This window comes from Cucumis melo, chromosome 11 (assembly GCF_025177605.1).
Source record: "Cucumis melo cultivar AY chromosome 11, USDA_Cmelo_AY_1.0, whole genome shotgun sequence".
NCBI classification, from domain to species: Eukaryota; Viridiplantae; Streptophyta; class Magnoliopsida; order Cucurbitales; family Cucurbitaceae; genus Cucumis; species Cucumis melo.
The window spans coordinates 16,577,342-16,592,716 of NC_066867.1; the positions used below are offsets into that span (position 1 = coordinate 16,577,342).

At 31.7% G+C, this 15,375-nt stretch overlaps 1 long non-coding RNA gene across 1 annotated transcript; it reads right to left on the reverse strand.

Annotated features, from left to right (window-relative positions):
* Positions 1–354: 354 nt before the first annotated feature.
* On the reverse strand, positions 355–1,079 carry LOC127143861 (uncharacterized). The gene is made up of 2 exons (XR_007815421.1): positions 889–1,079; positions 355–784 (listed from the first exon to the last, which is right to left on the reverse strand). It is a non-coding gene; the product is annotated as an uncharacterized LOC127143861 (long non-coding RNA).
* Between the last annotated feature and the right edge of the window lie 14,296 nt (positions 1,080–15,375).

The window sequence follows — 15,375 nt, forward strand, 5'->3', positions numbered from 1 at the left end:
AGAGAACAAAGCTAATTTTTTCAAGAAAAAAGGTGATGTATGTTGCAAACGTTCAGAATAGGCTCAAAATTCTAACTTGTAATTGGTTTGAAAAAATTAATCCATTATATTCATGTAAATGTTGTCTGGCTACTATTATTTTTATAACAACTTCATTGATGTATGAAATTACAGAGCCAAATGAGTTATAAAAGACATCTCCAATTGGACAAAAGAGAATCAAAACCATATGACAATTTATACCAAGAAATATTGATAAAGAAAACATGCTCTAAGGATAGGTTGAAAACAAAAGAAGAAAATTGATGACATACCAGTTGATAGATCATTAAAAGAAGAGCCTTCTCGAGCATAAGGTTGAACTGATTGTTCATCAATATCCAAACTTAATCTTTTTAATAGTGAGCAAACGCCTCCCTGTTGTCAAAAATCAATCAAATGAAAACCAAAGAAACGCTGAATCAAACAATACCGAAACTAACCTGCCAAAACGAATAGCATCCATCAACCAACTTATTTGTTCTTCCCTGAAATCCACACTCTAAACTAGCTTGACAAAACACCACCCAGTCCTAATGAATTGAAATAGATTCCAATATTATCCATAACATGTCAAAATAACATGTAGCATTGAAGCCAAATAGCATGGTCTTAATACAAATGAAGAGCAGTATTAGCAATGGTGATTAATTTTCCTCAGCAAAGTATTACAAGTAAACTCCGCAAGTCCAACTGGTGAACCTCATTGATCAGAATCAAAGTAGCCAAACCACAAAAGGTATACCTGATCAGGTCGATATATTAATTAGGTACAAAAAGAAAAAAGTTCCACTAGGAACGTGAAAAGATATTCATAGCGTTGAGCATTAAAAAATTGGTATCCATTACTTCCATGATATTGTGAACCTTCAAATTATATAGAGATTGAACAATCATATCTTTTATCATCCCACCAATAAAAGTTGGAGAACACAACATCCAACAAGATAAAATGAATAAAGGCAGAGAAAAATACCCACCATGAGCCTCGGATCCAGGTTCTCCCGCAATACCACCTTCAAATGAACACTGGAAAAGAAACATAATTAAAATATTCCGCAAGGAGCCATTGACCATGAATTCAGTCACCGTAGCCAATGTCCCACCCGGTCCATTCTGCACCACACCATAAAAGGCCACCACATTTGGATGGTGAAGCTTTTAAAGAATCTCAGCTTCACGCCAAAACTCTATCGTCTGAAATTTTCAAATTCAATATGTGAAATTAGAGAAACATGATCATTCTGAAATTAATTATGACATAAATAGTAAAACGAAAAATGATAATCTTATTTGTTCTAAGTTTAAAGAAAAAAGAAAGAAATGAAGGAAGGAAGAAAGAAGAAAAGAAATTATCAGTAAGTTTCCTGCCACTACTCCAACACACATAAATTCCTCATAATGCCAGTGAAGGGAATTGTTCATTGGTTCAACAGTTAGTAATGAAATTTTGAAACTGTGTAACTCAGTTTTCCCATCCCACTTATCAGGAAATATTAAACCATCAAAGCATTGTCCAATTTATTACTAGAGATTAGAGAGATCAAATAACCTGTGAGAGATCATTCAAATTAACTCACCAATCTTTCTTGCTCCGAGGATCTACAAGTGAAAAAACTTTTCTTTATCTGTTGCGGCTTCAACGACGGCGACGGGTTACGGTAGTCGGCGTCTAGCGGCAGCGGTGAGATTGGATGGAGGCTTGAGATATTGAGATGAAGGTTTGAGATATTGAGATGGAGGCTTGAGATGGATTTGGAAGAGAAAGGGGGAAAATGAAAATTAGGGTTAGGAGGAAAATTTTATAAATTAATTTATTTTAATAAATTGTTTTATTAAAATAATTTTTAACAAATAAATTTTAATAAATTAGTTATTACTACCAATGGCTTCACTTTTTATTTTTATTTTAATTGATTAAATAACTCATAAATATAACAATAAATTAAATAATTTTAAATTTAATTAATGACTACACCCTTTGGTCTTTTGTATTAAATAGATTTTCTTAAATAAATTTTAAATGTAAATAGATTTATTAATTTAATATTAGAAAAAAATTTGTTCAAGTTATGTACCTATCCATTTGACTTTACTTAAAAAAAATTAGAAATTAATAAGAAAAATGATAAAATTAGAGTAATGTTAATTTAATTTGGGAATAGAGTGAGAGATAAAAATGATGAATATCGTGTTTAGTCCGTTAATGAGGGCCCGAATTTTGTGGTTAGTGGAAAATATTTTTTCTTGATGGACATTATCAATCAATCTATCGTTTTCTTGATGGGCCTTGCCCATGATCTTATCTCAAACCCAAAATTATAATTCTTTTTCTTGATGGTCATTGCCCGTCAAGATATCATGTTTCTTGATGGACCTTGCCCATCGTTTTTTTTATGTCTATTAAGAAACCTAACCCATCAAGAAAATTCTAAACCCATGAAGAAATCCAAAACAAATATATTAATTTTTTTTCGATGATGGGCATTGCCCGTCAACTATAATATATTATCCATGATATTTATTGTCCATCGAGAAATAGTTTTCTTGACGTTTGCAGACCATCAATGAAACTAAGGGAACTTTGCCCATCAAGGAAATTAATAATCCACATTTTTTTTTACGAATTTTCGTATTTCTTTAACAAAATATGGGAATTTTTCTTGACGTACATGACCATCAAGATAAACATTGTATCAAGAAAAATATTTTTCTTGATGGTCCTTTGCCATGACCCTCCAGAAATCAAATTTTACGTGCATCATTATAAAAAACTGACAAAAAAAACATCTTTAACTCAAATCTAAAGGATCCTATAAAAAAAAATAGACAAATCTAAATAAATGTGTTAAAAAAAAATAAATAATCGTGTAAACAAATCTAAATAATCGTTTACCAAAATAATTTTTAATCTAAATGATTGTGTACCAAATCTAAACTATCATATAAATATCTTGGTGTTATATTTTTAAAACTACCCCTTTCATTATTTTATTAATAAAGAAAAAGAACAAAAAAGAAATAGAACCAGATAAAACATAAAAAATCTGTCAATTTCCATTTTAACGATAAAAATTTTGTTTTATTTTGTGATTATTTCTAAATAGTTTTGAATTTAGAATAATTTCCCTTAATGAATTTCAATACTTTCAAAATAGAAGAAAAGAAATCTGAAAACTGTATACTACGAAGATCATCAAATACTTCTTTTCATTCCATAATAGTTTGGTATCCATTTTAGATATCAACATAGAAAAGGATCCGAGAATGGATCATAAACGAGGTGAAGATGAAAAAAATCACACAATTTTTTTTTTATTTTTAAAAAGGAAGTTTACTTCCTATGTACACATTTGATTTTGATTAAATTGGATAACAAACAACCCTTGTTCAGGGAATTAAAAATATATATATATATATATATATATATATATATATATATATATATGATCACTCTGGCTTCTCAGTTCCAGTAGTAATCTACAATCAACGATGAGATCGTTCCGTAAAAATAGCTGAACAATTCCGGAGCCAATCCTCATTTCCGATCAGGACATAAAAACCCCAAAACTCAGGGCAAAAACTGATCTCCAAGAGACTCATATCTCCCAATTTTGGCGTCCCTATCTCATAGTTCTCACCCCTGCCCCCAGCAGTTCAAGTACATTACTCGTCGAAGAGACTCTTCACCATTCGCTTCCCTCTTGATGTCCTCTCCCTCCTGATTCCACGCACTTGAAATTGGCCGCAGATTTACGGCGGTTGTTTCCGCAGACGAAACCCTAAGTTTTTGGGGCAGAGAAACTACTCCTTTCGTCGCCTCGTGGTGGCCTCCGTCCGATTGCCCGCTCTGTACTACCGCTACACTCGCCATCATCCACATCCGGCGACCGAGACCGAGATAGCTCATTTTTCTAAGTAACTTACGATCTGAAGAAGAGGTCCAGAGGATGAACTACGATCTGAAGAAGAGGTCCAGAGGATGAACAAAGTGATATGTCGACGTCGATTTCGTTTCGTCCTCCAGAAAACGAAGGAAAAGAGTATTTATAGACACACGCAGCGGGCTTCGAAATGGTATTTTCGAAAATTAGGAAACAGGTATTTGCGAAAGGCGGTTTTGGGTTTTGTGATTATCTCCCCAGTTTTTTTAGACTATATAAATTCTAAAAGACTCGGAAGGTACCGGATTAAAGTGACAAAAAAAAAGAAACCAAAAACTAAACAAGTACCAATATGTTAAGACAAAGAGTATATGGTAACACTAACTAGTTCTCCAAATATTAAATATAATATTTAAATTTCTATAATTATGTAAACTAAAACATAGAAATATCCTAGATTTTTAAGATAAAGAATTATAGCTAACTCTTCTAGATAAGGATAAGAAAAATATCTAGAATTACGTTGAAAGATGTAAATAAATATCTAGATAGAATTTTAGAGAAATCTTTTGCTTTGGACTTCGAGGAATTCATGCGAGGTGTGATCCTCATATGTGAACCAAGAAAACCAAACAATGTAAGCAAAGAGAGGAAGAGAGAAAGAGAGTTCGTAAGAAACTTTGAGTGAAAGTGAGTGAACTTATCTCCATGAGTGCCTATCATTTGTAAATTTTATTAATAAAACTTTCTTTCTTCCAAGTGAATGTCTCTTTCCTTTCTGCCAATTTCTTCAACATGTGGTATCAGAGCCAAGCTAGCTTAGAGCTCTTAAAGATCAAGTACAATCTAGGACTGTTAAGCTTGTTGGTCTGAGACACAGCAAATCCTGGAGTGCATTCATCATTACATGTGATGGGAGACCTTCATGTTATTGGAGGAATCAAGAAGCTTAACACTCAGAATTAGAAAACATAGTCCACATGCATGAAGTCATATCTTCAAGACCAAGACTTGTGGGATATTGTAGGAGGCACTGAAGTTAATCCACCAGAGGATATTGTTGCTTTGAAGAAATGGAATATCAAGCCAGGTAAGGCCATGTTTGCAACTAAAACTACAATTGATGAAGAAATGTTGGGACACGTTAGTATTATGGAGACACCAAAGAAAGTATGGGACTGTTCGCCTCACTTTTATCAAAGAAGAATAATGGAAGATTGCAATTTTTAGAGAACAAGCTCCTGTCAATTGCTCAAAGGGAGATGACTATCAACCAATTATATTTTACCAAGGTAAAAGCTCTAAGTGGTAAAATCTCTTAATTAGATCGTACCTTAACTATTTTAGAGTCAAGAATGAGAAGAATTATTATTCATGGTCTTAAACCAGAATATAGAAGTTTTATTAGTTCTATTCAAGGTTGTAAAATCGAACCTTCTTTGATTGACCTAGAAAACATGCTTACCAATCAAGAAGCATTGACTAAGCAAATGTCAGAGATCACAATAAAGAGCAACAATGAAGAAGCGCTCTTTAGTGGCCAAAGAAAAGGTCATTCAAAATTTATAAAGAAAGTAAGGTAGAAAAGAGTTGAAGAGACTCCAAAGAGCTCTCAAGTAAAAAGAGCTAGTAAAAATAATCGTCTACACGACCATAGAAAGAAGGGTGAGTGCTACAAGTGTGGAAAGATAGGTCACTATGCCAGAGAATGTCATTCAAAGAAGAAGACAACAAAAAGCAACACAGTCACCTCCGAGGGTCAGAGCATTAGTGAAGAATGGGATGCAGAAGCATGTTGTACCACAATAGATCCTAAACCCCGCCCAACATCTAATGCGATGGAGAACGAAGTGTTAGCTCTCCATGTAGAAGAGGTAGATTATGAATATGATTGATTGTTAACTCGTAATGCTCTAACAATATGACATGAGATAAAAGAAGCTGCAAAATACAACATACTACAAAGGAAGCCGAGTTGTTGTAACCGCAAACAACTTGAAGTTGTCAGTGTCCCACGTTGGCAAAACTATAAGTGTCTCGTTCTAATTCCAATCAAGTGAAATTGGATAACGTATTGTATGTGTCTGGAATGAAGAAGAATTTGGTGTCAGTATCTCAATTGACTTCAATAGGTAAAACTTCATCGTGTTTGGACCTGATGACGTCAAGGTGTATCATAATCTCAAAATAAATGGTACATAGTTAATGGAAGGATGAAGAATGGACTCCATCTGTGTTATGTCAATAGAGACCACCTACGTGAACAAGACGCAGAATAATGAAACAATAGATTTGTGGCATGCAAGACTCGATCGTGTGAGCTACAACAAATTGAAGACAATAATAAACAAGTCCATGCTGAAAGGGTTGCCACAGCTTGATATCAGAGAAGATATGGTATGTGCTGATTACTAGTATAGGAAAGCACATCAACTACCATTCAAGGAGTACAAATTCAAAGCACCATTAGAGTTGGTGCAATCAGATGTATTTTGCTCTATTAAGCAAGCTTCAACTAGTAGAATGCACTATATGGTGACCTTTATTGATGATTTCTCCAGATATGTTTAGGTGTTTTTTATGAAAGAAAAGTCTGAAACAATTACAAAATTTAAAGAATTCAAAGAACAGGTTGAAAATGTGAGTTAGGAAAGAGAATTTGATGCTTGTGTTCAAATAAGAGAGGGAGGGAGGGGATATATCTCTAATGAATTCTCTTAATACTTGCAAAAGTATAAGATACGTCATCAATTAATAGACTTGCAAGTAATGTTTCAGGAAGATTTCGGACTGAGTGCATGAGAACAGCGACTCATGTGGTTAACAGACTTGCTCAACAAAGGCTTGGATTCAAGTCACCTTATGAAAAGTTGTTGAATATCAAGCCAACAATAGGAAACTTTCGAGCCTTTGGTTGTGTATGCTATTTATTCGTACCAGATCATCTAAGAAGCAAGTTCAACAAGAAAGCAATCAAATTCATCTTTGTTGGATATGACAACCAAAGAAAATGGTGGAGGTGCGGTAATCCTATTAGTGGACGGTACTATACATCAAGAAATATTATATTTGATTAAGCATCATCATGGTAAGCACCCGAATTAGAAAAGTAAAACAAGGATGAGAAGTCTTTCAAAGAAGGATCAAAGAAGAGATAAGTTAAGTAGAACATGCTCCAATGAGAGGTGAAGAAGAAAATGACGAAGATGAAGAAGAACAATTAAAGACACAAAGCCTTGGCAAAGTGGAATACATAATCAAGAACCACAATTACGGAGGTCGACTATAATAAGAAAACCAAATTCTAGGTATGTATAGATGCAAATATTAACAACATTTGAAGAGCCAACAACATATGAAGAAGCGTCATAAAGCATCCGATGGATAAAAGCTATGGAAGAAGAAGTGGATGCATTAAAAAAGAATCATACGTGGGACTTTGGTGTCGAAGCCTAAAGATATTAAACCCATATCACATAAATGGATTTATAAATTTAATGTTGAGTTTTATGTTATAAAACTCGTAGATAGTAAATGTAATTCGTTGACTGTTATTAATAAATTGTTAATATTATAATTTCAATAAAGTGTTATTGCTTATACTATGAGTTTTTTCTTAATAAACTAAATCCAATAAACTAGCATCCTAAGCTATTTGATGAGTCTTGAGCATGTAGAGACATACAAGGATCAATGTTCGAGATACAACTTAAAAGGTCTATAGTATATGGATAAGACTAGATATCTTATCCTGGTAATACTATGGATACGATTCACTTTAGATTTGATACAAGCGCAATGATCCAACAAGTTCGTGTAGATGACATGCGAGTGAGGATATCCTATATAATGAGTTTGCATAAGACTGGACCACGAAATAGTATCTACTAGATGTAACTCCGTTAAACTAGTTAGGTTTTTATTTCATTAGGATGACTTAGGTAACTTAGTCTTAATCCTAAGTGTATTATGAAATCTTGTTCACGAGGGATTGTCCTTTGGTTTGTACGAGCGAGAGTAGCCAGATTATTGACTTAATATACTCATCATTTTGAGGACAAGACCGAGTGGGAAGCTAGGAACATAATCACACAAAATAGAATTCACTCATTTTCGACTTTAGGATAAGTAGATGAGTGTTTCCTTAAATGGTGTCTCTAAGACTTGAACAAATGGCCCCATCCTCTTTATGGCACGAGAGACATTTTTGTTTATAGGTTGGACCATAAATAGGTTGTTCATTAGAGGAGCACTAGTATTTAAGGACTAGAAGTAACTGAGCGGTAAAACGGTATTTGACCCTGCTGATGTTACGAACACTTGTGAAGGACGAACTTACTATTATTGATCTATATCAGTGGACACAGAAATATATCTATAGTGATAAAGGGTGCATATGTGAGTCTTTAGTGGAGTGTACACGTAGTTAACGAATATTGATTAATGTAGTTAGTGAGTTTAGTTAATTAATCTCATATTGTTGTAACTTTTGATATGTAGGTTCATTAGATCCCCTTCCTAGCTCGTAAAGGGTAATGAAATTAATATATATTGGTTGTAATTTGAAATATTCAAATTTACTTTAGGAATTAATATAATGTATGGTGATACATTATAATATAAAGTTTATATTTTAATTCAACTTTATTATATATAAATTTATTTTGGATATGATTCAAAATTAATTTATGAGAGAATAAAATATTTGAATAAGTTTAAATATTAATTTAATATGAAATAGATTCAAATTAAAACTGTATGTTAAAATTTAATGTGTATATGATAAACATTAAAACTATAGGTTGCCAGAGAAATTTCTATTTGAATATGATTCAAATTTAGATTAAATTAAATATAGGTTAATTTTCATAAATATAACAAACTGGCAAAATATTTACAGCTCGTGTAACAAAATCAAAAAGCCCATGAAGCTAGCCATTTTTTTAAATATTTTCGGTTTGTCCTTCCTTTTCACCGTCTTTCTCCTCTTCCTCTTCTGTGATATTTTTTCCTTACCATTGTCTTTCTTCTCTTCTTCTTCTGCTATTTTTCTTTTATATTTTTTTGAAATAATAATTTTTTTCCAATCAATAAATCTTGTATTATTTAGTTCAAGATCGTGTACCAAATATAAATATCGTTTAAATTTTGCATGAAGGTAAAAAGAAACGTTTAGATTTGAGTAACCAAATTTAAACGATTGTGTAGCAAAGACTAACAAAATCTAAACGATTGTTTACCAAAGGAATTTTGAAAAAAAAATCATTTAGATTTAGGTAGCTAAATCTAAATGATTGTGTAGCCAAAATCTAAACGATCTTGGTACAAGATCGTGTACTAAATATATTACGCTTGCAACTGCCAAATTAATCACGTGTTGACGGGAGCATTTTTGGTATTTTTTATTTTGGGTATGTGAGCTTTTTCTGTTTTTGAAATTGTTCTATATACAGTATAAATATTTTGTCGCTTTGTTATATTTTTTAAAAAACCTTTTAAATATAAGATATTTAATTTAGTAATTAATTAAATGGAGAATTAATTAATTAATTAATTAATTTTATTAAATTTAATTTCAAGAAATTAATTAAATTAAAGGTTAATTTTCATAAATATACAAACCGACAAAATATTTACGACTCGTGTAACAAAATCAAAAGGCCCATAAAGCTGACCATTTTTTTAAAACATTTCAGGTTTGCCCTTCTTTTTTGTTGTCTTTCTTCTCTTCCTCTTCTGCGATTTTTTCCCTTTCCATCACCTTTCTTCTCTTCTTCTTCTGCGACTTTTCTTCCTCTTGTCTGATTTTTTTTTCCTTTCCATTGTCTTTCTTCTCTTCTTCTTCCATTTTTTTTTATATTTTTTTGAAACAATAATCTCTTTTTTCAATCAATAAATCTTGTATTATTTGGTTCAAAATCGTGTTATTTGGTTCAAGATTGTGTACCAAATATAAAAGATCTTGAAAAAAATTGTTGGAAAAAAAATAGTTGGAGCTCAAAACACGATCGTTTAGGATCGTACTAAAGAATCTTGAAAAAAAATCGTCTAGTCAAATCTAAACGATTGTGTACCAAAGAATCTTGAAAAAAAATCGTCTAGAATTGGGTAACCAAATCTAAACGATCGTGTAGCCAAATCAAAACGATCGTGTACGAAAGAATCTTGAAAAACAATATTTAGATTTGGGTAGCCAAATCTAAATGATCATGTAAGAAAGAATAGTCAAATCTAAACGATCGTGTATAAAGAAATCTTGAAAAAAATTCGTTTAATCGTGTAGCAAAATCTAAACGATCTTGGTATAAGATCATATAAAAAATATATTACACGCGCAAGTCCCAGATTAATTGCATATTGATGGGGCATGTTTGGTATTTTTCAGTGTCAACTTGTGGGCTCTTTTTTCATTTTCGAAATTGTTCTATATAGTGTAAATATTTGGTCGCTTTGTTATATTTTTGAAAAACCCCTAAATTAAAACTATAGGTTATGTAAGAGATATTCATTTAAATATGATTTAAATGAAATATTAGTTAAATGTATTATTAATTTAATTTAAATTAATTGAATAACTCCCTTACGTGGGAGTTATTCAGGCATTTCTTTTAATAACTTCCTCTTCTTAAGGATGAAGAAAGGGGAAGTAGGTAATGTATACAAAGTGGGAGTAATTTTTTGGAAAGAACTCTACATGCTCTGCATGTTCTCTCAAGAAAAAAGATAATTCTCTCTGTAAAATATCCTTTTCAATTTTGATTCCCATAAACCAAAATCTCAAGCTAAAAGATATTTCTCTCGACAAAATTTTCTTTCCAATTTTAGTTCCTACAAACCAAAATGTCAAGCTCAGATATTAGGAAGGTCTCCAAGTGATGGTGCTCCAATCTTGGTGTTTTAGTAGATACAGAGACTTAAATGAGAGTCAATTCCTTTTTCTCTGTAATTTCTATATTTGTTTTGTAAAAGCATATTAGCTACAGTAAAATAGTTCCTGTATTCTTTTTCCAATGTACTGGTATTTTTAAGCTTCGAATTAAATTTAAGCTAAGGTTTCTGTTAAATCCTTTTGTTGAGTAGGGCTTTTATCCCTTCAGTTAAAGCTCGAGCAAATGGAACAATTAAGAGATAAAAAGCTCGATTGGTGGCTCGAGGGTTTTCTTAACTATATGTCTTAGACTATGATGAGACGTTTAACCCAATAGCAAAGCTCACCACTGTTTGAGTCTTATTGGCATTGGCTGCTCGTAAGGACTGGAAGTTATGACAATGGATGTTAAGAATGCTTTCTTAAATGGAGAGCTGGATCGAGAAATACATATGGAGCAACCAAAAGGATTTGAGGATCAAACTCACCATGACTATGCCTACAAGCTAAGAAAGGCTTTATATAGCTTGAAGCAAGAGCTAAGGGCTTGGTATGGAAATATCACAGAATTTCTTATTGAAAGTGACTATATAGTAGCTCCAACAAATTCCAATTTATTTATCAAAGCTTAAGAGTCAAAGGTCATAATCATATTAGTCTATGTGGATGATCTAATCATAATAGGAGACCACATAGAAGAAGTTTGACAAATAAAGCAGAATCTACTAGTCTGGTTTGAAATAAAAAAAAAACTTGGAGAACTAAAACACTTTCTTGAACTAGAGGTAGAGCACTCAGAAAAAGGATTGTTCCTTGGACAACAAAAATATGTGAAGGATCTTCTATAGAAGTATGGTATGAGTGACTGCAAGCCAATATCCACACCAATGGAGGTTAACAAAAAGTTTTGCATGCATGAAGGGAAAATATTGCAGACTCAACAATCTACCATCAGTTGGTAGGTAGTTTGATTTACCTTACATTTACAAGACTTGATATCTCATACTTTGTTGGAGTTGTAAGTCGTTACATGCAGAAACCAAAGAAGCCTCATCTTGAAGCAGTTCGGAGAATTTTAAGATATCTCAGAGGAATAAATGAATATGATCTTTTATATAAGAAAGGGCGATTGCAAGTTAGAAGGCTTCTATGATATTGATTTTGCAGGAGATCATGATACACGACGATCAACTATTGGTTACTTGTTTAAACTTGGTTGTGGAGCAATTTCTTGGTGTAGTAAGAAACAACCGACAATTGCATTATCTACCACAAAAGCAGAGTATAGAGCAACAACCATAACAACACAAGAGATTAAATGAATGGAATTCCTATAGCGGAAGCATATGAACGTTGTGCAAATAGAATTCAATTTGAAAAAAAATAAAAAATTAGAGAAAACAAAAGTAAAAAACTAAACATACTTCTAAGGTAGAAAAGGAAAAAAAAACTAACATTTGTACAATCTCCCAAGAACACGTCTTTGAATCTCCCAAAAATACCACGAAGTCTTCCTCGTTATTCTCAAGTGAAAATCACACATAGAGTTGTAGGCTTCTATGATTTGGTTTGGTGAAGGAAAAACTTTTGAGAGATTTTGTTTTTCAAAATAAAGAGATCGTGAAAACCAGAGAGTAGATGTTATCTATATCTCAACCATTTATTTAAAGAGAGATGGAGGGGGAAGTTATTAAATAACTCACTTCCTTTCTCTCACATGGGAGTTATTCTATTAATTAAATATATTAATTAAAATAAAATAAAATAAATATAAATTAAACCATATTATATCTCATATAATATAAACTTTATATTATATCATATATAATATAACCAATAGTTTAGATCTCTTATATGACTTTTAGTTATAATATGAATCGAATCCATGCTAATTTTAACCTATAGTTTATTTATAAATCTTATTCATATTATTATTATTATTAGTTGAATCGTATTCAAATATTAACTTCTCTCATAAAAACTTAATATTATAATATATCAAATATATTATATTAAGGAAAACTTTCATAAATGTAACAAACAATTAAAATATTTATGGCTCATGTAATAAAGCCCATAAAGTTAGTTATTTTTTAAATATCCCAGGTTTGCTCTTCCATATTTCTTCTCCTCTGTGAATCCTCTTTCTTCTTTTACTGTTCTTTTTTTTTCCACTACGAATCGTCTTTCTTCTTTTCCTCTTCTTTTTTTACGTCCCAATTCTGATTTCTTTCTATCATCTTTCTTCTTTTTCTTTTTTTTCCCTACGTGCATTGTCTTTCTTTTTTTCCTTCTCCTTTTTTATGTTGTTTATATTTGGATAACCAAATCTGATTTCTTTCTATCGTCTTTCTTCTTTTTCTTTTTTTTTTCCACTACGTGCATCATTTTTCTTCTTTTCCTCCTATTTTTTAGGTCATTTAAATTTGGGGTAACAAAATCTAAAAGATCGTGTATTAAAAAAATATTGAAAAAATCGTTCCAAAAGAATTTAAAAATATCGTTTAGCAAAATCTAAACAATTGTGTACCAAAGAATCTTGAAAAAAATGAATGATCATGTAAACAAATCTAAACAATCGTGTACCTTGAAAAAAAACTCTTTTAGGCAAATCTAAATGATCGTGTACCAAATTTTGAAGAAAAAAATCGTTTAGATCATGTAACGAAATCTAAACGATCTTGTAATCTAATTAAACGATCGTGCAACCTTATTAAATAATAGAATTGAAAAAATAAATCGTTTAGATTTGGCTATCCAAATCTAAACGACCAAATCTAAACGATTGTGTACCTTAAAATTTTTTTTAACCAAATCTAAATGATTGTATATCAAGTTTTGAAAAAAAAATTGTTTAGATTAATCTAAACGATCGTGTAATCCAATTAAACGATCGTGTAACTAAATTAAAGAATTAAAAAAATAAATCGTTTAGATTTGGCTATCCAAATCTAAACGACCATATCTAAACGGTAGTGTACCAAACAATAGCAAAATCTAAACGATTGTGTACCAAATATATTACGCGCATTGTTGACGGGGCATTTTTGGTATTTTCCATGGTAGGCCTGTGGGCTTTTTCCGTTTTTAGAATTGTTCTATACAGTGTAAATATTTTGCCTTTTTTTTTTATATCTTTGAAAAGACCTCTTATATTAATTGTATCATATACAATTTATTCGTTTTAATCATTTTGAACAATTCAAATTAAACCAAAATAAATTTAATTATCATTTATCTTTATTGAACTAACAAGGGAACATTATGAACCTACAGATTGAAGCTCCAATGATATGAGATTAATTAATTAAACTCTTTAACTAAATTAATCTTCATTCATTAACTACCAATCATTTCACTAAAGACAAACAATTGCACTCTTCTTACTGTAAATATATTTTTATGTCCATTAGATATAACCAATCAATAGAGCAATGACCATTCACAAATTGCTCGTAAGTACAGCTATGCCAAAAATTACCATTTTGTCCATATAGTTACATCTAACTCCTAAAGTACTAAACTCTTCTCGGCCAAGAGAGGGTGTGGTATCACATTATTCAAGCCTTTGAGTCATCTCTTAAGAGAGCAATTTATCTTTTTACTCTATGTATAGAGAATGAGTGAATTCCTTTTTGTGCAATTGTGTTTCTAGCTCCCCAATCAGACGAATCCCTAAAATGGTAGGCATATTGAGTCTGCGACATAGGCCACTCTCATCCATGCAAATCAAAAGGCCGTCTTCATAGGCATGAGTTCACAACTCATTCAGGATTCAAGTCAAGTCATCTATCTTGGTGAAATGTGGTCTCCACTAGTAATGGTGTTAATAAGAGAGACTATTTATTTCATAGTCTGGTCTGATACAAACTCTTTGTATAAAATACTCCTGCTCTAATGTCTTGACATGAATGATTATGATCAAATCATTTGTAGCACTTTAAAACAAATTTTAACAACTAAAAAGCAGGCCATATTTGTAGTGTTCTACAGACCATTTAGGTTATCACTTAAACATGATCCACTTGTATGTCTCATTGAATGTTAGTTTATTGGTTTTGTGGGTTAATGTAACTAAATGTCAAATAAAATAAAACACCTAGTTTATTAGATAAATAAAATGCTTGTATAATACAATTACAAATTACAAGATCACGAGATTTAGGGCATCAACCCCAATAGAGAATATATGGATAAAGCAACTAATGAATGATTTGCACTAAGAGATTAATCATGCAACAACTTTATATTGTGACACCCTATCTACAGTTCGCTTAGCCATGAATCTAGTCTTCCATGCAAGGACCAAACATGTGGAGGTACATTATCACTTCATTAGAGAAAAGGTACTTCAAGAGGAAATTGAAATGAAGCCAATAAAGATAGAATATCAAATTGCAGATATATTCATGAAAGGTCTGCCTGTAATCAAGCATATAAAGTTTTCTGCAGCAACTGGGATGATTGAAAGACCAAGGATAATTAGTGTTGAGGGGGAGTGTTAAAGTATATTTGCAACACTAACTAGAATGTTCTTGAAATATTAAATGTGTAGATTAAATTTCTAGAATTATGTAAACTAAA